Raw genomic sequence first — 25338 nt, forward strand, 5'->3', positions numbered from 1 at the left:
TTATGTAAAATTGACAGGTAAAAACAGTATTTGGTCTTGGGATAAGCAAGCACATTCTGAATTTATGAACCTGAAACATGCTTTGTTGAATGCACCACTTTTATCGCACCCAGATCTTACTAGAAATTTTTCCATTGCCACTGACAGTTTTAACACCGCTTTAGGCGTACGTATTTTCCAGGAAATTGAAGAAGATGGTTCTACAGTAATTAAAAACATCGCATTTGCAAGTCGCATTCTGTCACCTGCTGAACGAAATTATTCTGTTACAGAACTGGAAGCATTATGTGTTGTTTGCGCTTTTACGAGATTTAGGCATTTTCTTTATGGAAGACGTACCACCGTTTACACAGACCATAGAGCTATACAATTTTTACTTTCAGCTAAATTCACACACGACAGATTAAGCAGGTGGAAACTTTATTTACAGGAATTTAATTTCACAATTGTTCACATTCCCGGCACACAAAATGTTGTAGCAGACGCACTATCTCGTTCTCTCGGCAACAATCAGCAAGACATCGCAACCAACTTCTGCAAAACAAATTTCAGCGTTATGTACATTCAACAAGTTGCATTTGAAAATTTTATTTCGTCGTCATTACAGGACATAGCACGAGAGCAAAGTAAAGCCAAAGTGTGGAAAGAAATTAAACACCTATGGCAAGATAAGAATAATGTTACGATTAGAAACCATTACACTGTACACAATGACATTCTGTTTCGCTGCTCTCATCCTGACAGCAACAATTGGTTATTATGCATTCCTGACGAACTGGTTAACAAATTAATATGGTATACTCATTTAAGTTAGGCACATTACGGAGCCAGAAAATGTTTTCTTGTACTGAAACAGAACTGTTATTTTACCAGCATGGAGAAACGTATACGACGAGTTTTAGCGTCATGTAAAATCTGCCAGAAAGCTAAGTCAGACACAATTTCACATATTCCTCCATTAGATCCAATTGTACCTGTTAAATTGAGACATATGGCCGCTGTAGACATTTTTGGTCCAATTCCGAGAACTAATAGAGGTTTCTGCTACATCTTTGTCGCTGTTGAACTCACTTCAAAATTTGCTACTTTCATTCCGTTACGCAAAGCTACTGCTAAAACCGTTTCGAAAGCATTTGTAAAGCATTTTCTATTTCATGTAGGGCATGTGTTGAAAGTAAGTTCTGACAATGGATCACAATTTCGTTCTGCTATATGGACACGTATGTTACGAGCTAGAAACATTTCTCCGATCTATATATCCAAGTACCATGCTTCTTCGAACCCTTGTGAACGATTAATAAATGAAATTGGTAAACTGTGTAGAATATACTGGCATAAAAGACATATTGATTGGGACACACACATATTCTCATTCCAAGATGTAATTAATTCCATTCCAAATGAATCCTCTATGCTATCTCCGTCTGTTATACTGAAAAATGTCGAACCACCTAACAAAATTACAGAATTAGTAAACTTTCCTACATCTCGTCGATTACGACACCACGAAATAGTCGACATTGCTCTGAACAACATGAAACGTGCCGCAGAGCGCCGGAGAAGACAGCAAAAACAGGTTTGTACACGCCGTGACTTTCACATTGGACAGAAAATATTAGTACGTACACACTATTTATCCAACAAAGGAAAAGGTAGGTGTAGTAAATTTGAACTTCTATACGCAGGTCCATATCGGATTCGCAGCATTCCTCACCCCAATGTTGGACACGTCGAAACTTTGAGAACCAAAAAATCCAAAGGCAACCACCATTGGTCAAACATAAAACCTTTTATTGAATGAAGACACTTTATGATTTAACATGCCATAATGCCATTTTGCTAGTTTTATGATAACTTATGCAATTATATTTACATGACTAATTACTGATGATTATCGTATTTTTTCTTGGCAAGTGCCCGGCAAGATAAGGTTAGCAGGTCGCTCTTCTTGTCGTTACATATCAGACTGTGCACATTTTTTCCAGAGAAACGTATCTTATGAATAATTACGTAATTTTATCTAGTGACATATTAATTTTATTAAATTCTCTCTCCATTAAAGTCTTTAATTCTCGCCTCTACTAACTACACAACGTACAAGGTGAACTAAAAATAGGTCACATTTCTTGTCATCATTTTTTTTATGTATGTACGATTGTTTTCATATTTTGTTTATATGCACTGTGAAATAATTAAGATATAACACACACCAGTTGACTTTGACATTTTTACCCTATGATATCTCAACATCGTGACTGTTTTACATTTTTTGCTGCTGCATTGTGATATTCTGTGTACATTTTTGCATTTGAACACTGTCTATTTTTTTTTTCATATTACGTTTTCTGTCATGGTATGCTGTATGCTTAATTATATTATCATAAACCAGTCATTATTTAGTGAATATATGATGTAAATGCAATACATTAATCTTTGTTCATCAATTTCAGAAAGAAATGATGCGTAAAAGAAATAAATTAAACAGAAATGGGAATTTCACCTTCGGAATGAACAAAAGAGAATGCAAACCTCGTGATGAAGAGTAAATGGATCAGGATTAACAAGATTTAACTAGAATATCCTGTACACATAGTAGAATAGCAGTCTTAACTAATTTTTTCTTTCAGGATACAAGGCGATTGATGCAGGCTGTCAGACAGAACTACGCATCTTAGTTTTAGTGATGGAATATGCTAGAGATAAGGAATAGTTGTGTAATGAGTAATGAAGTGATTTTTTTGCAGATGATAATGAATGCTGATGAATAATGATGAAGAATATGCTACTATGGATAATGAAGTTTTTTCTTTACAGGTGATGATAATAATGGAGTTATGATAATGAAGTGATGGATAATGAAGTTTTTTCTTTACAGATGAGGATATTGTTGAAGTTATGTATTTATGCTATGTAGTTATTTAAGTATTTGTTGCAGTTCGTTTTGACAGAAGGTGTTATATTGCATAGTATAATGACGGAAGGTTTTGGAAAGGACAGCTATGGAACACATTTTTATACACATTTCACTATCTGTTAATTCGAAGTTCACTACTTTTCAGCATAAAATGCATTTCTTTCAGCTTAATAATCCATTTTTTTGTATATTTTTGCAGGAGAAATTATTTATGAAATTAATGTGCTATAAGCTGCTGTTCATTAAATCTATGTCATTCATGAATGTGATTACATATACTCTACTTGTTTCATAATCTTGGAACAGCGGACTCATGATGAATGAAGTTACACATTTTCAATTACAGCAATAACCCAGAAGCAATTTTTTTTCTTGCTTTCCCCTATAATTACCCAAAGCAATGTATTGCTAACAAAAAAATGTATTACCAGTCCCAAATAATGATACCAGTTTAAGAGAGTTTTGAGTAATGCTGATCAGTTATGAATAATATTTCACTTGAATAATGAATGCTACTGATTATGCTTTGTAACTGGGAAAAGAATGCTATTGATTACTGTATTGAGATGATTACTGTATTTAAATGATCAATGATTAATTAATTATGCTTTGTAACAAGGAAATGAATACTACTGATTATGCTTTGTAACTGGGAAAAGAATGCTACTGATTGCTGTATTGAGATGATTACTGTATTTAAATGACCAATGATTAATTAATTATGCTTTGTAACAAGGAAATGAATACTACTGATTATGCTTTGTAACTGGGAAAAGAATGCTACTGATTACTGTATTGAGATGATTACTGTATTTAAATGACCAATGATTAACTAATTATGCTTTGTAACAAGGAAATGAATGCTACTGATTATGCTTTGTGACTAGGAAATGAATGCTACTAATTATGCTTTGTAACAAGGAAATGAATGCTACTGATTATGCTTTGTAACTAGGAAATGAATGCTACTGATTATGCTTTGTAACAGGGAAATGAATGCTACTGATTATGCTTTGTAACTGGGAAAAGAATGCTACTGATTACTGTATTGAGATGATTACTGTATTTAAATGACCAATGATTAATAATGCTTTGTAACTAGGAAATGAATGCTGCTCATTATGCTTTGTAACAAGGAAATGAATGCTACTGATTATGCTTTGTAACTGGGAAATGAATGCAACTGATTACTGTATTGAAATGACAAATGATTAATTAATAATGCTTTGTAACTAGGAAATGAATGCTACTAATTATGCTTTGTAACTGGTAAATGAATGCTACTGATTACTGTATTGATGATTAATTAATAATGCCTTGTAACTAGGAAATGAATGCTACTGATTATGCTTTGTAACTGGGAAAAGAATGCTACTGATTACTGTATTGAGATGATTACTGTATTTAAATGACCAATGATTAATTAATAATGGTATGTAACTAGGAAATGAATGCTACTAATTATGCCTTGAATCAAGGAAATGAATGCTACTGATTATCCTTTGTAACTGGGAAATGAACGCTACTGATTACAGTATTGAAATGACCAATGACAATGTTGTCTGTAAATCAATTAATGAACATTTTTCTGTAATACTACATACATGGTACAGAAATGTTCAATAACTGGGCTATGAATGCCGCAAACTACTAATGTAATTCCCAATGAAGACTAGTATGTGACTTAATGTCCTTCACCTTCTGACCTAACTACCCTGAATTACTGCAATATCCATTTGTCCTGTATATCCTCTTGATCATGGAGCACTATATTTGGTTTTTGCACTAATCTGCGTTGGTGTGCCTTGTAAGAGGGTGGTGTTGACACGACATGCTGTCCACCACTGTGTGTGATGGAGACGTTATTATGGTCCCACTGTTTGGTGTGCCTGATGTACTGCCAAAATGATAACATGGAATATTACTACGACATTTCAGTGTCTTGGGTACGCTGATAAATACTTCTGGGAAAAGAACTTCAGATTGTCTCACTTGGTGTTGTACTTCTGTAGAAAGATATGGACTTTCAGTGCAGCTGCGTGCAACCTAAAGTGCTACAATCATGATGCAATCCTTCCCTTTCCTATCCTAATTCTTGTAACATAGTGAAAATCTTTTTTTGCTAACATGATTTGTATTCATGGCCTATACATTTTTTTTTCGAACTACAGTGCGTGTGAACTTTTGTCATTTTTCTAACATGATTTCTACTTATTGTTTATACATTTTGTGATTTGCTGATATATTCTTAATTTCAGCGTGTGTGCAATTTTGTCATTTTATATCATGATTACTACTCATTGTATGTACATTTTGATTTGCTGATATGTTCTGAACTGCAGTGCATGTGCACTTACGTCACTTGTCAACATGATTTTTTGCCATTATGTCTATTTGTTGTGAAAATGCTAAAGAGTTTTTCAGTGCGTGTGCACTTATGTCATTTGTTAATATGTTTTGTACTCACATTTTGTCATTGCCTAATACGTTTTGTACTTGGTGCATGTGCACCATATTTACTTCATGTTCTATATGTGTATATATGCTGTAATTGTAAAGTTAATTAATTCTGAATAAATTTGTTGCTCATGGCAAGTCCAAATGACTCACCATCGCTGCCAAATTTTTGCCCCCCCCCAGTGGAGGGTTATGAAACGCGTACGTATTCAGTACAGCGATGGCGAGGCATGACAGAATCTCTGACCAGAGAGTTGTTTATCGCTGCTAATCTGCGCTTGACTGCGCGAGAGTTCAGTTGCTTGTTGCACTCTGTCAGTGCTAGTAGCGCGCGCGAGACAGAAGTCGTGTGAGAGGAGTCGGCGGGCGTCGACATGGGTCTCTGGTCACGATTCAGGACGAGGTATATTGTTAAATAAGGTAAAGAAGCAGCATTGCGCACATCTGATAATGTAATGTATGTTAATTGTAATTAATTTGTTCAAGAAATACCCCAATAATAATTTTGTTTTCAAAGCAATCGTTTTTAAGAAAAGAATCATTCCAATTGAAACAATATTTCCTATGCTTTTCCTCCCAGAATCAATTTATCAGATTAATTATTGCACAGGGCCTAAGGTCAGCGCAGCTGATCTTAACGTTAATTTTGTGGGGACTTAACATTTTCGCACATTTTTATTATCATTGACTTTTATTACTGTGGGAAGCTAACATTTGGCACTATTTGCAATACCATTTAAATATTTTCATTTTCTAATTTTTGCGGGGAGGTTACACTTAGCACGATGTCTATTCTCGTTTAATTATTTTTCGTTAATATTTTTGTGGGGAGGTTACAATCTTGCAAACAGTAGATTTCCGAAAAGCGTTCGAGACTGCACAACGGCGACGACGACTAACGAAGATAATTAAGGAGTGCCTTCACAACTACACTGAAGCGCCAAAGAAACTGCTATAGGCAAGCGTATTCAAATATAGAGATATGTAAATAGGCAGAATATCGCCATACGATCAGTAACTCCTATATAAGAGCCGCGCGGGATTAGCCGAGCGGTCTCAGGCGCTGCAGTCCTGGACTGTGCGGCTGATTCCAGCGGAGGTTCGAGTCCTCCCTCGGGCGTGGATGTGTGTGTTTGTCCTCAGGATAATTTAGGTTAAGTAGTGTGTAAGCTTAGGGACTGATGACCTTAGCACTTAAGTCCCATAAGATTTCACACACATTCTTATATAAGACAACAAGAGCCTGGCGCAGTTGTTAGATCGGTTACTGCTGCTACAATGGGGGGGTTATCAAGATTTAAGTGAGTCTGAACGTGGTGTTATAGTCGGCGCACGAGCGATGGGACACAGAATCTCCGAGGTAGCGACTTAGTGGGTATTTTCCCGTACGACCATTTCACGAGCGTGCTGTGACTATCAGGAATCCGGTGAAACATCAAATGTCCGACATCGCTGCGGCCGGAGAAAGATCCTGCAAGAATGGGACCAACGACGACTGAAGAGAATCGTTCAATGTGACAGACGTGCAACCCTTCCGCAAATTGCTGCAGATTTCAGTGCTGGGCCATCAATAAGTGTCAGAGTGTAAACCATTCAGTGAAACATCATTGAAACGGGCTTTTGGAGCCGAAGGCCCGCTCGTGTACACTTGATGACTGCACAGCACAAAGCTTTATTGATTTATGGATAGCCTTGCAGGATTCATGGTGTCAGTTCCATACTGAACTACTTCAGACATTAGTCGAGTCCATGCCATGTCGTGTTGCACCACTTAAGCGTGCTCATGGGGGCCCTACACGACATTACGTAGGTGTACCAGTTTCTTTGTCCCTTCAGTGTACATTGCCGGAAAAAAGTTAGCACACTTGGTTTAACGGCATCTATTTTAATCAAACGACGGAATATGTCACCTGGGGGATAGCAGACTAGCTGGGGGATAGTAGATGTACTTATAATGGTTTCAACGTGGTCCGCCAACAGATAGCGTAGTAGCATAGTTACCAGAGATCCATCTGTGTCCACCATTTGACAGGAGATGCTCTCAGCTAGAAGGCTCAAACGTGTGAAACAAGCAGGCATTCGTGCGAATGAGACCTACCAGTACTTCCCACAGCCAACTGGACGAGTTTGAAAAAGAGTCAAATTGTCGCCTCCAAAATTGCGGGTTGATCCTCCGACAGAATTGCCACACAATTTGGACATGCTGCGTCAGTTGCGCTATGATGCTAGTATCTGTGGTCACGTAAATATCCTCACACTCGTAGATGAGGTTCTGTACGTCCATGAAGCACAGATTTCTGCCAGGACAGTCGTATTAAAAGGGCAGTAGTGGCAGTTCATACACCTATCACAGCACAGATAAGACGGCTTGTGAGCCTATAAGTATCAGCACGAACTGTTGCATATCGATTATTACTAGTGGGACTACTGGTACGCACGGCTGTAGCCAGTTTTCCGTTCACGTCACATAATCGACGTGCACGATTCGGCTGGTGCTGTCAGAGGATCATGTGGAAGACGAAATGGTGCGCCGTGGTCTTCAGCAGTGCAAGCAGATTCTGCCTGCACACAAGTGATGGTCGTTTGCGTGTACGACGTAGACCTGCTAAGCACTCTATAGTGGAGTGCATTTGTCCAAGACGCCTGGCCATAAGGTCTCGGGTGCGATGAGCTACAACTCTCGTTCACCTTTGGTGATTCTAGAGGGGACGCTAACCAGCACTCGGTACGTGCAGAGTGTTGTTGGATCCATTCTTTCGCCATTTTTGCAACAAGAAAATGTTATGTCGTTCCAACGGGGTAATGCTCGCACACGCAAACTACCCAGAAACTCAACGTGCTCTGCAAAACGTGAAGCAACTTCCTTGACCAGCACGAGCTCCGAACTTGTCTCTGGTCGAGTACATGTGGGATATGATGGGACGAGAGGTCGTACGAATTGTCATGCATCTACTCTTGCAAAACTACGCAAACAGCTCGAGCAGCCATGACATAACGTATTCCGAAACAATGTTCGGCACTTTTGCGATTGACTGGATGCCAGAGTCAGTGGCTGCGTTACTGCCCATGGAGACTACTACACACATAAGCATCCATGCGTGTCTGAAGGAATTTTAAATCGTAATTCGGATTAACATAGGCAATGCAATATCTCATTCATCTGCCGACACCGGGCAAACGACATTCAAGTAAAAACGTTTCGCCTGCGCAGGAATATACATAATGGATGGACGAGTACAGGTTGTGGAGACACCTGGTTGACGAAATATGGGAGTTTGAGTACGGCCTTGAGTCGCCATCGGATAGTCAAGTTCAAAGGTGATCGCTCGCGAAAAGCAGGAAACTCGGTTTGAGTCCCGGTCGGGCGCAGATTTTCATTGTCATCATTCCATTCTACCGCTGATGCTAGTCCATATTCGCAAGTGCGAATGCATTTCATGTACATACTAATAAGGGTGTTTTAGCATGGGTAGCTAGAACCGCTTGTGCTATTGATGTGTAAATGTAACCATTTCACGTTCTCCTTACGTGCTCTTGCAGCAATAAATCTTGAGTGAATTGGGAAACCCGTAAAGGCTGGACTAATTCTTTTTCCCGGCAGTGTTTGTGCTTGGCTAGACGAATATTGGACAAACAGATCTCAGTTTGTCATACTGTTAGGAAAACGTTCTAGGGAATGACGAGTAAGCCGGCCGGTGTGGCCGAGTGGTTCTAGGTGCTTCATTTGGAACCATGCGACCGCTAAGGTCGCAGGTTCGAATACTGCCTCGGGCGTGGATGTGTGTGATGTCCTTCGGTTAGTCAGGTTTAAGTAGTTCTAAGTTCTAGGGGACTGATGACCTCAGATGTTAAGTCCCATAGCGCTCAGTGCCTTTTGAACCAATGACAAGTAATATCGGCTGTTCGCCAACAAAGTGTTATAGGACTCTTAAATTCTTACGATTTATCAGGTAGGATAAGTAACGCTGTAAGTTCGTTTGCTGACGATGCTGTTGTCTACACGATAGCGTTGTCGTCAGTCAATCGTAAGGAAACAGAGAAATAATGGCACAAGCCTTAAATAATGAAATATCACCAGTTGGCATTTTTTGGAGTTAGGCGTTTAATTGTACAGAACACGTTACTCTTATTGAAAAACTCAAGTTTTATGGAACAGATTGCTTTACACACAGCTGGTTTGAACCATACTTAACAAACTATTCAAAAGGCTATGCTGAAGGTAGAAAATTTTATAAATTGGGTGAAACCACAAAGGGAATTTTGGGTCCACTGCCAATCCTTATACATGTGAATGACCTTTCATTTAATGTTGAACAAGCAGAATCTGTAACTTTTTGCAGACGACGCTAACGTTATAATATATCCGATTAGAGAGAAAGTAACAGACGAGTTGGTACATTATATTTTCCAAAGAATTATAAAGTCATTCTATCAGGTAAACTCTCCTTAAATTTTGAAGGAACACATACTGTACTTAGTTCCATACCAAAAATAATGTCATATCAACAGCTAATGTAGCACATGACCAGTAGTCGGAAAATAGGGTAGAATGATCCAGATATGTGGGTGTACATACTGATGAAAGCATGAACTGGACTGAGCCTCTCAAGCAATTAAGATCAGCTACGTTTGCTCTTCGAATAATTGATTATCTTGGAAACAAACGATTCAGTTTCCTGACATACTTAGTATATTTCCACACAAAATCAAACGTTAGGAGTAATTTTTGGTGTTTACTCACGGATGTCATGTATGTACTTCTTCAAGGAGCTAGATATTTTAACTGGGCCGTCACAGTACATACATTCGCTAGTTAAATCCGCCATAAATATGACATTACAATTTGAAAAGAACGGTGATGTCTATACCTGTAACACTAGTGAGAAAAATTACCTCTTTTACACATTATCAGAGCTATCAGTGGCTCAAATAGGAGTTGAATACGCAACAATTACAATTTTTGCACTTTTATCTTTAATATGAAATTTCTGACGGGTAGCAAAGCAGGTTTTAAATGTAACTTATCTTTTCTGCTGGGCAACTTCTTTTACCCCACTGACGAATTTCTATGTAAAAACTGGTAACGACTAAAAAACCTTGCTCTTAAGTGTAGCTGCAAGAACAGATCTGAAAAAACATTGTATTCATTAATGTTAACACTACTGATGTATACATATCCTGCAGAATGGCTCGTTCCTCATCATTTCCACAAAATAATCATTCAGGTGATGTATAGAACATGTAAATAAATAATCAGCTACAACATTTCAATTTCATGTAATGAATGGCGCCACCCTTAACATGTGATTAAATACCACATAACCGAGCACACTGGACTCGCATTCGGGAGGACGACGGTTCAGTCCCGCGTCCGGCCATCCTGATTTAGGTTTTCCGTGATTTCCCTAAATCACTCCAGGCAAATGCCGGGATGGTTCCTCTGAAAGGGCACAGCCGACTTCCTTCCCCATCCTTCCCTAATCTGATGAAAAGACACAATTTCAAGAAAAAAAAATAGGTATTCAAGAGTAAGAGTTTCACAAATTGAGCAAGACAGTAACGCGTTGGTGCTCTTCTGGCCCTTATGCAAGGAGTTATTCGGCTTTCCATTGATTGACAGAGTTGTTGAATGTTATCCTGAGGGATATCATGCCAGAATGTGCTAATGGTGCTTTAAATCGTCAAGATACCGAGATGGTTGGAGGTCTTTACCCATAATGCTCCATACGTTGTGAATTGGAGTGAGATCTGGCGATATTTCTGGACAAGGTACGGCATGGGAAGCAATAGAAATTCTCACCATGTACGGGCGGGCATTATCTTGCTGAAATGTGAGCCCAGGATGGCCTGCCATGAAGGGCAACAAAACGGGGCGTAGAATACGGTCGACGTACCGGTGTGCTGCAGTGGCGCCGCGTATTACAACCAAAGGGATCCGGCTATGCGTAGAAAAGTCACCCTAGAACATCACTCCTAGTTGTTAGGCTGCGTTGCGAGCGACAGCCAGGCTGGTATCCGACCATCGTCGGCGTGATTCTGGACATGCCTTCGTTGGTCACCGGGGCTGAAGTGGAAGCAGGACTCATCAAGGTAGACAGTTCTACGCCAGACCGAAGATGTGTCTGCGGACATACCGCACAGTGGTGCGACACTAACATGACTGTCGCCTGCCAAACAGTCCGACAACCAGGAGTGATGGTCCGAGTTGAAATTTCTTTCCATAGCGGGACACCTTTGGTAGTCATCCGCGGCACCCCTGCAGCACAGAGGTAATGTCTACGATGTTCTACTCTTCGTTTTGTTGCCTTTCTTAGCAGTCCATCCTGGTCTTAACATTTCATCAATGTAATGCTCATCCGCACACGGCGAGAGAGTTTCTAATGCTTGTCTCCGTGTTTGCCAAATCCTACCTTGGTCATCGAGACCGTCGGATCTCTCCCCAGTCGAGAGTATTATGGGCAGGGCTCTCCAACCCTCTCGGGATTTTGACGATCTGACTAGCCAGTTGGACAGGATTTGGCACGACATCTGCCAGAAAGACATCCAGCAACCAGCAACTCTGTCATTCAATGCCAAGCCGAATAGCTGCTTGTGTAAGAATCAAATGTACACCGTTACTTACTTGCTCAATTTGTGAAGCTCTTTCTCTTGAACAAATAATCAATTTTTTCTGAAATTGTAATCATTTTTCTTGCACAATCATATACAAAATTAATATTGAAGTCACCACATATAACTACTTCCTGGTACTTCCTACAAAGTGAATCAAGAACCCTCTCTAGCTTAAGCAAAAAATGCTCTGAAGTAGGAGTTAGGGGACCTATAAACAACAGCAATTATAAGTTTAGTTCCACTAAATTCAACTAATCCTGCACAACTTTCAAATATCTGCTCAGTGCAATGTCGTGATACGTCTACGGATTCAAATGAAATACTGCTTTTTAAGTACAGAGCCACTCCTCCACGCCGCGAGGAACTCCTTGAGAAACAGCCTGCTAATCTATAGCCTGGTAAAGGAAGCCTCTGAATTATCAAATTATTTAAGTGGTGCTCTGATATACCAATAATTTCAGAGTTAACATCTATTAGCAGTTCACTAACTTTAATACCCCTTATATTTTGATGAAATATGCTAATTCCTTCTCTACTTGGAAACATTACATCCTCTGGAGATGAGCCCTGACTTCCTTTAAGCAGGTATACCTATCAGCTGACTTCAGTCTAAAAAAGGTGCAGATCTAACACCAACTACTACAGGAATTTTTCCATGAGTGACACCACTACCACCACCGCCACCCACTACACTGTCTCCTATAAGCTTAGCCAGCCTCCCCTTCCCATATCTATTGAGGTGCAGGCCATGCCTAGTGAAACCCCATCTACTGATAGACCCAACCACTGAGATGTGGTCCATACCCTCCGCCATCAGTGCCCTCCCCAGCCCCACATTAACGCGCCTAACAGTCGCATTAAGGTGAGGTCGATCATGACGCTGAAACAGTTGCACGAAATGCACATTAGTGCCACCAGTTTGAGTAGCTATCTTAACCCAGTCACCACTGACATCATATTCCCCGTTCCTATCGAGACTGTTCCCTGCTCCACCCATTATCACTACCTGATCTTCCTTCGCAAAATTCTTACATAACTATGCTTTCAGTCACCTGAGCCAACCCAGCACTAGGCTTACCAATGCTGGTGACTTGGTACTCGCTCCCCAACACTTCCTGCAACTGCTGGCCCACACCTCTACCGTGGGAACTACCTAGCAGCAGAACCTTCTTTCTGCTAGACTTTGCAACTAACCTAGGCCTCCTAATTGCTGAGGACTGCTGCAAGTTACCTACATCTACAGCTACACGAGGCTCCTCTCCACTCAACTCTGACAGTTGGTCGTATCTATTGCATGTATGCAAAGTAAAACTGTCTGAATACCTCCTCTTCCTAGCTAACTTCTTGCCAACAGCCAGTTCCCATTCCCCACCACTCTTCACCCTCCTCAACCTATCTAGTTCCTCCTTTGCGCATTGTAACTGCACCTGAAGGGCACAGATCTTACGCTCCTGCTCCTCTATTAACTTGTTTCTACTACAGATTCTACATTCCCAGGAGAGAATCTCCCTTAAAATGACCACTGGCTTCCCCACTGCATTCCCCCCAATGAAAATACTTTGCAAAAATCCCACACCGTAATCCACTACTCACAAACGTAAGACAGAGCCCACACTTTTCACTCATGGTAAAATTTTACAGTTACTGAAAAAAAAACCATACGTCTACGTTACGAAGTTCAGTTAACACCAGTAGAACTATTTAAGAACTAACAATAATGGTCTCGAAATTCTCTACCTACTAAGAAAGCTGCTACTTGTACACTCCTGGAAATGGAAAAAAGAACACATTGACACCGGTGTGTCAGACCCACCATACTTGCTCCGGACACTGCGAGAGGGCTGTACAAGCAATGATCACACGCACGGCACAGCGGACACACCAGGAACCGCGGGGTTGGCCGTCGAATGGCGCTAGCTGCGCAGCATTTGTGCACCGCCGCCGTCAGTGTCAGCCAGTTTGCCGTGGCATACGGAGCTCCATCGCAGTCTTTAACACTGGTAGCATGCCGCGACAGCGTGGACGTGAACCGTATGTGCAGTTGACGGACTTTGAGCGAGGGCGTATAGTGGGCATGCGGGAGGCCGGGTGGACGTACCGCCGAATTGCTCAACACGTGGGGCGTGAGGTCTCCACAGTACATCGATGTTGTCGCCAGTGGTCGGCGGAAGGTGCACGTGCTCGTCGACCTGGGACCGGACCGCAGCGACGCACGGATGCACGCCAAGACCGTAGGATCCTACGCAGTGCCGTAGGGGACCGCACCGCCACTTCCCAGCAAATTAGGGACACTGTTGCTCCTGGGGTATCGGCGAGGACCATTCGCAACCGTCTCCATGAAGCTGGGCTACGGTCCCGCACACCGTTAGCCGTCTTCCGCTCACGCCCCAACATCGTGCAGCCCGCCTCCAGTGGTGTCGCGACAGGCGTGAATGGAGGGACGAATGGAGACGTGTCGTCTTCAGCGATGAGAGTCGCTTCTGCCTTGGTGCCAATGATGGTCGTATGCGTGTTTGGTGCCGTGCAGGTGAGCGCCACAATCAGGACTGCATACCTCCGAGGCACACAGGGCCAACACCCGGCATCATGGTGTGGGGAGCGATCTCCTACACTGGCCGTACACCACTGGTGATCGTCGAGGGGACACTGAATAGTGCACGGTACATCCAAACCGTCATCGAACCCATCGTTCTACCATTCCTAGACCGGCAAGGGAACTTGCTGTTCCAACAGGACAATGCACGTCCGCATGTATCCCGTGCCACCCAACGTGCTCTAGAAGGTGTAAGTCAACTACCCTAGCCAGCAAGATCTCCGGATCTGTCTCCCATTGAGCATGTTTGGGACTGGATGAAGCGTCGTTTCACGCGGTCTGCACGTCCAGCACGAACGCTGGTCCAACTGAGGCGCCAGGTGGAAATGGCATGGCAAGCCGTTCCACAGGACTACATCCAGCATCTCTACGATCGTCTCCATGGGAGAATAGCAGCCTGCATTGCTGCGAAAGGTAGATATACACTGTACTAGTGCCGACATTGTGCATGCTCTGTTGCCTGTGTCTATGTGCCTGTGGTTCTGTCAGTGTGATCATGTGATGTATCTGATCCCAGGAATGTGTCAATAAAGTTTCCCCTTCCTGGGACAATGAATTCACGGTGTTCTTATTTCAATTTCCAAGAGTGTATTAATACTACTACAACACAGCCGATACCAATACGAGCAAAAATTCACAAAATTATTAGCTAAAAACCAAAAAATTAAAACTACCACTCTAACACTAAGCGAAGTTAAAAAACTGAAAATTTTACTGAAATGTTTGACTAGAAAGAATAATAAATGTCAGTTGAAAACTAAAGCAGGAAATTTACTAAACGACTTCAACAGACTGAAAACTCTATAAAACACAGCGAGCGAACGATGGTGACTGTATGTTGAAAATGGCTCAAAACACATATTGATGACGTTATGAGGGGTAGAATACTGGGGCGACTGGAGGCTGGTCAAACACAGGAGGTCGTAGCACGGGCCCTCCGTGTGCCACAAAGTGTGATCTCAGGACTATGGCAACGATTCCAACAGACGGGAAACGTGTCCAGGCGCTACAGTACGGGACGTCCACAGTGTAAAACATGACAAGAAGACCCATATCTCACCATCAGTGCCCGCAGACTGCTACGGAGTATTGCAGGTAGCCTTGCTCGGGACCTTACCGCAGCCACTGAAACACTTTTCTCCAGACACACAGTCTACAGTCTACTGAACAGACATGGTTTATTCGCCTGGAGACCTACAAGGTGCATTCCACTGACCCCTTGTCACAGGAGAGCCCGTAAATAACACACTACATGGTCATTGGAACAGTGGTCCCAGGATATGTTCACGGACGAGTTCAGGTATAATCTGAACAGTGATTCTCGCCGGATTTTCATCTGGCGTGAACCTGAACCAGATACCAACCCCTTAATGTCCTTGAAAGGGACCTGGATGGAGGTCGTGGTTTGATGGTGTGGGGTGGGATTATGATTCGTGCAGGTACACCCCTGCATATGTTTGACAGAGGAACTGTAACAGCTCAGGTATACTCGGGCGTCATTTTTCACCAGTATATCCGCCTTTTCAGGGGTGTAGTGGGTCTCACCTTCCTCCTGATGGATGATAACGCACAGCCCCACCGAGCTTCCATCGTGGAGGAGTACCTTGAAACAGAAGATATCAGGCGAATGGAGTGGCGTGCCTGTTCTACAGACCTAAACCCCATAGAGCACGCCTGGGATGATCTCGGTCGACGTATCGCTGCACTTCTTCAAACCCCTAGGACACTTCAGGAGCTTCGACAGGCACTGGTGCAAGAATGGGAGGCTACACCCCAGAAGGTGCTCGACCACCTCATCCAGAGTATGCCAACCCGTTGTGCGGCCTGTGTACGTGCGCATGGTGATCATATCCCATATTGATGTCAGGGTACATGCGCTGAAAACAGTGGCGTTTTGTAGCACATGTGTTTCGGGACGGTTTTCTCAACTTATCACCAATACCGTGGACTTAGAGATCTGTGTCGTGTGTGTTCCCTATGTGACTATGCTATTAGCGCCAGTTTTGTGTAGTGCCACATTGTGTGGCACCACATTCTGCAATTATCCTTAATTTATGAGCATGAGTGTAGTTACCTGTAAATTTTTGTAGAATATAATATTTTTCCAAAGTGACTTATAACATTTCATATAAGTCGCTAGAAATGGAAATGTTCCGTGGATGTAATAGCTATAGAAAGACTTCCCAGAAAAAGCAAGACTCTTTATTTGTGTTCCGTGTACATGCGAAATCCGAAATCCTTGGCGCTCAGTAATCGATTGTGCCTGCCCTGAGTATGTCTTTACCCGTTGCTGGGATGCCGGAGAACGCCGATCCGTGAGAAGGTGCGTTACGTTGCAGCTAACACGATATATGGGTGTGCTCTAGATGCGGAAGGGAAATGAGTTGCTGGCAGTGGCGTGGACAGTTGGAGATGGGGATTTACTGAGGATGTATAAGCGCTGTGTTGACACAAATATAGATGGAAGGTCAGTAAACGAAAAATCAGCCAAAGTTTCAAATTCCACTTTTTTTATTCATTCGATGAATAGTTTCGGGCCGGGACCCATTTTCAAATCATCTAACGTAGTCAAAAATTATGTTTCCGAAATTGCAAAAACCATGTCAAAAATTTTGCAGTTACAGAGCATACAGATGACTGTTCGTTTGCACGTTGTTGACATGGATTTTGCACTTTCGGAAATACCGTTTTCGATTACATTACGATGATTTCAAAGTCGATCCCGGTCCTAAACTAGTCATTGAATGAAAAAAAACTGAAATTTGCAACTGGGGCTGGTTTTTCGTTCTACTGATTAACAGAAGTTGCAGACTCACAGCTATTCCAGCATGTGGTAAGATCATAGATGAAGGTGGCAGCCTCGCCTATGGTTATTGGCGTTATCACACCGGCTGGAGTTTAAGCTACTCTACCATTGAAGAAAGTGAAACTGCTTAGCGAGTCGATGCGTGGCTTTATTGTTGGCTATATGGTGAGGCGTTTAGTAAAGGGTAGTATTTTTGTGCTTTGCTGATGTGTGACCCACCGTATCCTGATTCCTAACGGGTCTAGCTTGTATTTGTGGTCATTCTACCGATTTCCCGTTGTGGGCGAAGACGCTTCTTTGTGTTTTCTGCCTAGCTCTTGTTAGCCGATTTTTCTGGACATGTATTCGCGATTTGCTGCGAACGAGTGTTATAATTTGACTTTCGTTGTCTACTCACAACGTTGCTTGGTAGTGTGACTGTCTTGTTGGTGTACTCAGGACCACGCGTTCTATAAAATGTAACTGCAAGCGATCTGCGTGGCGTATTATTCATTCAGTACTCGCCAGCCTTCTTTAATTCGTCGGGCGGGACTAGGGCGCTGCAGTCATGGACTGTGCGGCTAGTCCCGGCGGAGGTTCGAGTCTTCCCTCGGACATGGGTGTGTGTGTGTTTGTACTTAGGATAATTTAGGTTCAGTAGTGTGTAAGCTTAGGGACTGATGACCTTAGCAGTTAAGTCCCATAAGATTTCACACACATCGGTGATTCTGGATTTATTAGAATACTTTTTAACCCAGTTTCTATTTAGACTATTCGCATTCAGTTCTTACCAGCCTTGTATTATTTATTAGTGTTTAGTATTTTATTAGTATTGTGTTTAATACTTGCAGTGCTTGACAAATTTATTTTATTCGTTGATGTTCGCGTTTCATTACAATATTATATAATTCTGCTCATATATGTGGAGTACAGGACGAATTAACCATAATTTAATACCTCTGTTACGAAATCCAGAGACAAGCCCAGAAAAGGGGCCTCATAGTACGCTTTGATTGGTTTTATGGTATTCACCATATCATTCTGTAAATTCCTCATACAACTGTGGTAAAGGTACCTGCTTCGGTAAGACAGTTGGCCGGCATATTCTGGTAAATCCACGTTACATCTCTTTAGCTGTTTTCAAAACTATCCGCCTCTGTAACAACTATTATGTGACTGGTTTATCTGTCATTTACTCCGCATGTTTGGCCGGCTACGGCCGTTGTTTACTTACCTGTTACCCATGAGATTAGGCGTTTTCCTATCTTTCGTGAGTGATATTTAAATTCTGTATGACAAAATAGTATACGCGTAATTTCCGCCTGTTTTTAGGTTGGCTATTGCACTGTAAAACTCACTGTGTGTATAAGGTCAATAATATTCCTGCCGATACACGCGTCTACAGACCCAGGCTTAAGATTCCTCAAAATAGTTACTAATGGATTTCTTGTACTTTAACGAAATTTTATGTAAATCCTATAGCATCTTCACTAATTTTAAAGTTTCTTTGTATGGACGCCAGCCGTAAATTATGCTGTCCTGTATGTCTCAGATGTTATTTAGGTCCCTTTCCGTGAAATTCTGTTCACTTAAGATTGGTCAGTGTTAGCGTAAACTGGTCTTTACGGTCGAAGCATCGAGTTCCCTAATAAAATTTGTATGTAAAATTGTATTAGTTGAAATGACTTCGCCATGTAGACATTTATGATTGGGCCTGAAGCCGTTCGTGAGTTGCTAAGTATAGTTATTTGCTCGATCTATTGATGTTCTTGACTTGTAATTGTCTGTTAACGGACAAAGCCGAATGGCACTTAGTAATTTGGTTGTGACTGCTTAGTACTTCCTATTATTTTGATAATTTTAGTTTGGTCCACCAAGAAGGGGTGATCTTGGTTATCGTTTTTTTTTCTTTCTTCTAAAATTTTGCTCCCATGCATTTCAAGTATTGTATGTAATTATATAATTGTGTGTTTTCTTACTGTAAATACACTCCTGGAAATGGAAAAAAGAACACATTGACACCGGTGTGTCAGACCCACCATACTTGCTCCGGACACTGCGAGAGGGCTGTACAAGCAATGATCACACGCACGGCACAGCGGACACACCAGGAACCGCGGTGTGGCCGTCGAATGGCGCTAGCTGCGCAGCATTTGTGCACCGCCGCCGTCAGTGTCAGCCAGTTTGCCGTGGCATACGGAGCTCCATCGCAGTCTTTAACACTGGTAGCATGCCGCGACAGCGTGGACGTGAACCGTATGTGCAGTTGACGGACTTTGAGCGAGGGCGTATAGTGGGCATGCGGGAGGCCGGGTGGACGTACCGCCGAATTGGTCAACACGTGGGGCGTGAGGTCTCCACAGTACATCGATGTTGTCGCCAGTGGTCGGCGGAAGGTGCACGTGCCCGTCGACTTGGGACCGGACCGCAACGACGCGCGGATGCACGCCAAGACCGTAGGATCCTACGCAGTGCCGTAGGGAACCGCACCGCCACTTCCCAGCAAATTAGGGACACTGTTGCTCCTGGGGTATCGGCGAGGACCATTCGCAACCGTCTCCATGAAGCTGGGCTACGGTCCCGCACACCGTTAGGCCGTCTTCCGCTCACGCCCCAACATCGTGCAGCCCGCCGCCAGTGGTGTCGCGACAGGCGTGAATGGAGGGACGAATGGAGACGTGTCGTCTTCAGCGATGAGAGTCGCTTCTGCCTTGGTGCCAATGATGGTCGTATGCGTGTTTGGCACCGTGCAGGTGAGCGCCACAATCAGGACTGCATACGACCGAGGCACACAGGGCCAACACCCGGCATCATGGTGTGGGGAGCGATCTCCTACACTGGCCGTACACCACTGGTGATCGTCGAGGGGACACTGAATAGTGCACGGTACATCCAAACCGTCATCGAACCCATCGTTCTACCATTCCTAGACCGGCAAGGGAACTTGGTGTTCCAACAGGACAATGCACGTCCGCATGTATCCCGTGCCACCCAACGTGCTCTAGAAGGTGTAAGTCAACTACCCTAGCCAGCAAGATCTCCGGATCTGTCCCCCATTGAGCATGTTTGGGACTGGATGAAGCGTCGTCTCATGTGGTCTGCACGTCCAGCACGAACGCTGGTCCAACTGAGGCGCCAGGTGGAAATGGCATGGGAAGCCGTTCCACAGGACTACATCCAGCATCTCTACGATCGTCTCCAAGGGAGAATAGCAGCCTACATTGCTGCGAAAGGTGGATATACACTGTACTAGTGCCGACATTGTGCATGCTCTGTTGCCTGTGTCTATGTGCCTGTGGTTCTGTCAGTGTGATCATGTGATGTATCTGACCCCAGGAATGTGTCAATAAAGTTTCCCCTTCCTGGGACAATGAATTATCGGTGTTCTTATTTCAATTTCCAGGAGTGTAGTTTAATTCGTTCTGATAATGACTTGCCGTTCAAGTATACTTTATTTTGTGAATCTCAACCTTTCCATTCCCATTCAGTTTGGTTATCATTTTATTAACAACACGTAGTGTGTGTTCGTTGTGGTAGCTGAGGCCTATACTGCTCAAAGTCGTGCAAAACTAGATACGTATCTATACTACCAGAGAGCTTAGCCGGTCTCACGGTCACAGCTGCCCGTTGCCATCTAGCGACTTCTAGTTGCAACAAATATTTGAATTTCAATATTTCATGTAATTACTGATCGAATTTAAAAATTTGGAGTGCTGGCATAATCTACTCGCTAGGAGAGTTATTCTTACGTTAAATGTCTAAGCCAGTAAGTCATGCACTGAAGTTGGAAACTGTGTTTATATCTTGAGGCAACGGAACTCAGGGCACAAAATTTACCAACAAGGGAAGGTCACGATAGATATACTTCAGCTTTGTAAGGTTTTAATAGCCTATTAGGGCAACATAATATTCAACTAATAAGGCCTAGTACTAAGGAACTTTCGAGAAAATGGTAAGAGAAGCTTTACGCGTCAGTGATGTACCGGTGTATTGCAGCATTGAGCGTGAGTTGGCGGCGGTTGTCTGGTAAACGTTCAAGCTCCGTAATCGATGGAGCGCCGTATCGAGTCGCGTTCACGTTTTCTTTTATTTGCGTTTTTCAACATTAGTCGTATCATTTCCTGCATATTACATCTGAAAGGTACTATAATGTAAACACACATGTATTTGTATGAACTTTTGTTGAAATGACGACGTAATTTGGTTGTTGCTAATCTTTACTGTCACAACAAGTATTATATTTATAATCATCTACAAGTAAACGACAAAACGCGTAAAATTTTCCTGAAAATGTGTGCCTGTCGTTATTCGTTCTTTCCGGTTTCCCTCACAGATGCAGTTAGGTACGGTGCCGAAAACTGCTCCTACACGTTTCGATCCGCAGACACAGGTTTAAAGGATGAGGGAAAGGCTTGGAAAACCTAAGCCAAACGTCGATAAATAAACGTGTAAACAACTTTATTCAATAATACAATGAGTAACAGTATGTCGGGATATAAGGATAATTTTTCATACACACGCGGAAAACATCAATTAAAACGGTATCCATTAGATCGAATAAATGCAATTTTCTCGCGTCTTAAGAGTTTCTAAGGATAAACAAAGCTCGTTGACATTTTGAAAAATTTCTCTTTCATCTGACAATTTGGATGCAAACCATGCATACCTTAACATTTTCGAAAATTTCGGCGCCGAAAATTGACGATGTACAATTGAATGTATTTTCGTGGCACCTCAACGAGAAACAGTTTCTCGTGCGTTTTCAGTCAAATACGAATAAGTCTGAAGGGGTTGAAAAAGTTTTCAACTTGCATGTAGAAGTAAAAGCCACCTAATATCTGTAATAATAAAAATTGGTAAACAGCCAAATATCACTGGAAACTCAGTAAAAGTTCATGCAAATACACCTGCTTTTTCATCATATTAAAAAAATGGTTCAAATGGCTATGAGCGCTATGGGGCTTAACATCTGTGGTCATCAGTCCACTAGAACTTAGAACTACTTAAACCTAACTAACCAAAGGTCATCACACACATCCATGCCCGAGGTAGGATTCTAACATGCGACCGTAGCAGTCGCGCGGTTCCGGACTGAGCGCCTAGAACCGCGAGACCACCCCGGTCGGCTCATCATATTACCCTTCAGATGTAACATGTAGGAAATAATGTGACTAGTCTTGGAAAAGAAAAGAAATTTATACCATTCTACAACACGAAGTTCAGGCCATATGACGTCGTAAACACTGAGATGTGCATAAAAGTCTAACTTTTATTTAAACGGTACAGAAATTACCCAGACTATACCCCTTCAGTATTTGATAATGAGTTAAGTACTCTCAAGTTTACAGGTGTTTTATACGCGAAAGTACTACTCTTTAAGGAATCGAGCGTGAGTAGGTGGGAGGGGTTCTACTGATTAGTATTACTGCATTTTTTCCCAATGTTTCGCATTAAACACCGAACTTAATGTGATGTTAATGTCATTAAATATTAAGTATGAGCTTACAGCGCTCAGTCAGACTCCAGCTCTCGGCTGTGATACGAGTGCGTGTACAGAGCGGCAAGTTAAGTGTGTTATCCACGCAGTGTATTTATTATATTTCACACGTGTTTCTCTGATAAAGAGGGATAATCTCGCGTTTTTGTAAGTGTAAATTCATTCAGTCTTTAGTGCAATATTTGCTCACGGAACAGAAAGTTATTTAGCTCTTTAACGCATCAGCGTTCATTGGTGACGTATCAGGAGCGTAGCAAGTCACATATCTGGGATTGTCTGCTTTTATAGTTCACTTTTTCAGTTCGTCTTGCGGCCGCTGTGGCCAAGCGGTTCTAGGCGCTTCAGTCCGGAACCGCGCTGCTGCTACGGTCGCAGCCGGCCGGAGTGGCCGTGCGGTTCTAGGCGCTACAGTCTGGAGCCGAGCCACCGCTACGGTCGCAGGTTCGCATCCTGCCTCGGGCATGGATGTGTGTGATGTCCTTAGGTTAGTTAGGTTTAATTAGTTCAAAGTTCTAGGCGACTGATGACCTCAGAAGTTAAGTCGCATAGTGCTCAGAGCCATTTGAACCATTTTGCTACGGTCGCAGGTTCGAACCCCGCCTCCGGCATGTATGTGTGTGATGTCCTTAGGTTAGTTAGGTTTAAGTAGTTCTAAGTCTACCCCTGGACTGATGACCTCAGATGTTAAGTCCCATAGTGTTTAGAGCCATTTGAACCATTTTTTTCAGTTCGTCTTGCTAGGATGAGTAGCATGTGTGCATGCTGTGTGCGAACGCAGAAGGAGCTGGCCGCAGTTCGCGAACAGCTGAACGTGCTGTTGGCTTCTGTCAGTCGTATCCAGGCTGGTGCATAGGGGTGTAGAGGAGGAGGAGAATCTGGCGCGTCGCATGGGGCACCTCAGGCGTCATTTGTCTTGCCCACGGACGCTGCTTCCGAGGCACAACCTAGTGCACACGACGGCGTGGATCCGCCTCACAGCAGGGTAAGCGGCAGGTGGTAACAAGTTCGCGTCGCACGAGGCGGAGGGCCAATGTGGAGACCGGCCATCTGGCCTCGCCCATTCATCCTGTGAGTGAACAGGTGGCCGCTCCTTCAGCAGGCGCACGGGGAGGTGTTTAATGGTTACTGGGAGCTCCAATGTCAGGCGCGTTATTGCAGCCCCTAAGGCAGATAGCGCTGAGGGCTGGAAAGAATATAACTCGGTATGTCTGCTAGGGGGGGGGGGGCTCATCCAAAATGTGGAGGCGGCCATGGCGGTGGCTATCGAGAACGCAGGGTGCAGTGATCTGAAAGTTGTGGCTCACCCCGGCACCAACGACACCTGTCGCATTGTTCCTGATGCGATCCTCAATTCGTACAGACGGCTGACGGAAGTGGGGAAGACTGCTGGCCTCCCTCACAGCGTGCAAGCAGAGCTCACAATCTGCAGTATCGTCCCCGGTGTTGATCGAGGTCCTTTGGTTTGAAGCCGAATGGAGGGTCTCAGCCAAAGGCGCCGTCGACTCTGTGACGGTTTTGGCTGAGTTTTAGTGTGGGGATTTGTAGGACTCCCCTTCACAGGTCAAGGGTGCACTACGGCTAGCAAAGTATTTGTGGAGTGCACATGATGGTTTATTGGCTAGGTGCTCTGATGAACACTCGCCAGTCGATTCACAGCAATGGAAGTCAAATCGCGTTCAGAATAAAGGCACTTCGAGTGTCACAATTTTATGAGTAAACTCTCGAAGTATTCATAATGAAGTTCCCGAAATTACTGCCCTCCAGGAAAGTTCTCGCTCTCAAATTATTCTTGGGACTGAGAGCTGCCTGAAACCCGAAATGGAAAGCTCGTAGATGTTTAGCGAGTGGTGGAACGTATATCGGAAAGAGAGATTAGAGGCCACATTAAGGGGAGTTTACGTTTGCAGTTGACAAACATTTTGTCTCTATTGAGGTCGAAGTTGAGTGTTGAGACATGAGACATCTGCTCACGTGTAACACGTGTAGGTAAAATTAAGTTAACTGTTGAAATTTTTCGCCAGACACCCAATTCCGCTGTGGCAGTTCAGTCTTTGAAAGAAAGTCCATTCTCAATAGTGCGTAAATATTCAGATCGTGTAATCCTACTTGGAGACGACTTTAACCTGCCGAGTGTTGACTGAGATGTCTATGGATTCATTGAGTGAGGTACAGAAAGTGCTTCAAATGGCTCTGAGCACTATTGAACTTAACTGCTGAGGTCATCAGTCCCCTAGAACTTACAACTACTTAAACCTAACTAACCTAAGGATATCACACACACCCATGCCCGAGGCAGGATACGAACCTGCGACCGTAGCGGTCGCGCGGTTCCAGACTGTAGCGCCTAGAACCGCTCGGCCACCCCGGCCGGCTGAGTGAGGTACAGACAGATAGTCATGCGAAATGCCGTTGGACACGCCGACCCAGCCCCCTGGGGGTGGGGCGGGAGAACCCCCATTTTTATTGCATAAACAGATTCT

The sequence above is a fragment of the Schistocerca americana genome, chromosome 2, assembly GCF_021461395.2.
Source record: "Schistocerca americana isolate TAMUIC-IGC-003095 chromosome 2, iqSchAmer2.1, whole genome shotgun sequence".
NCBI classification, from domain to species: Eukaryota; Metazoa; Arthropoda; class Insecta; order Orthoptera; family Acrididae; genus Schistocerca; species Schistocerca americana.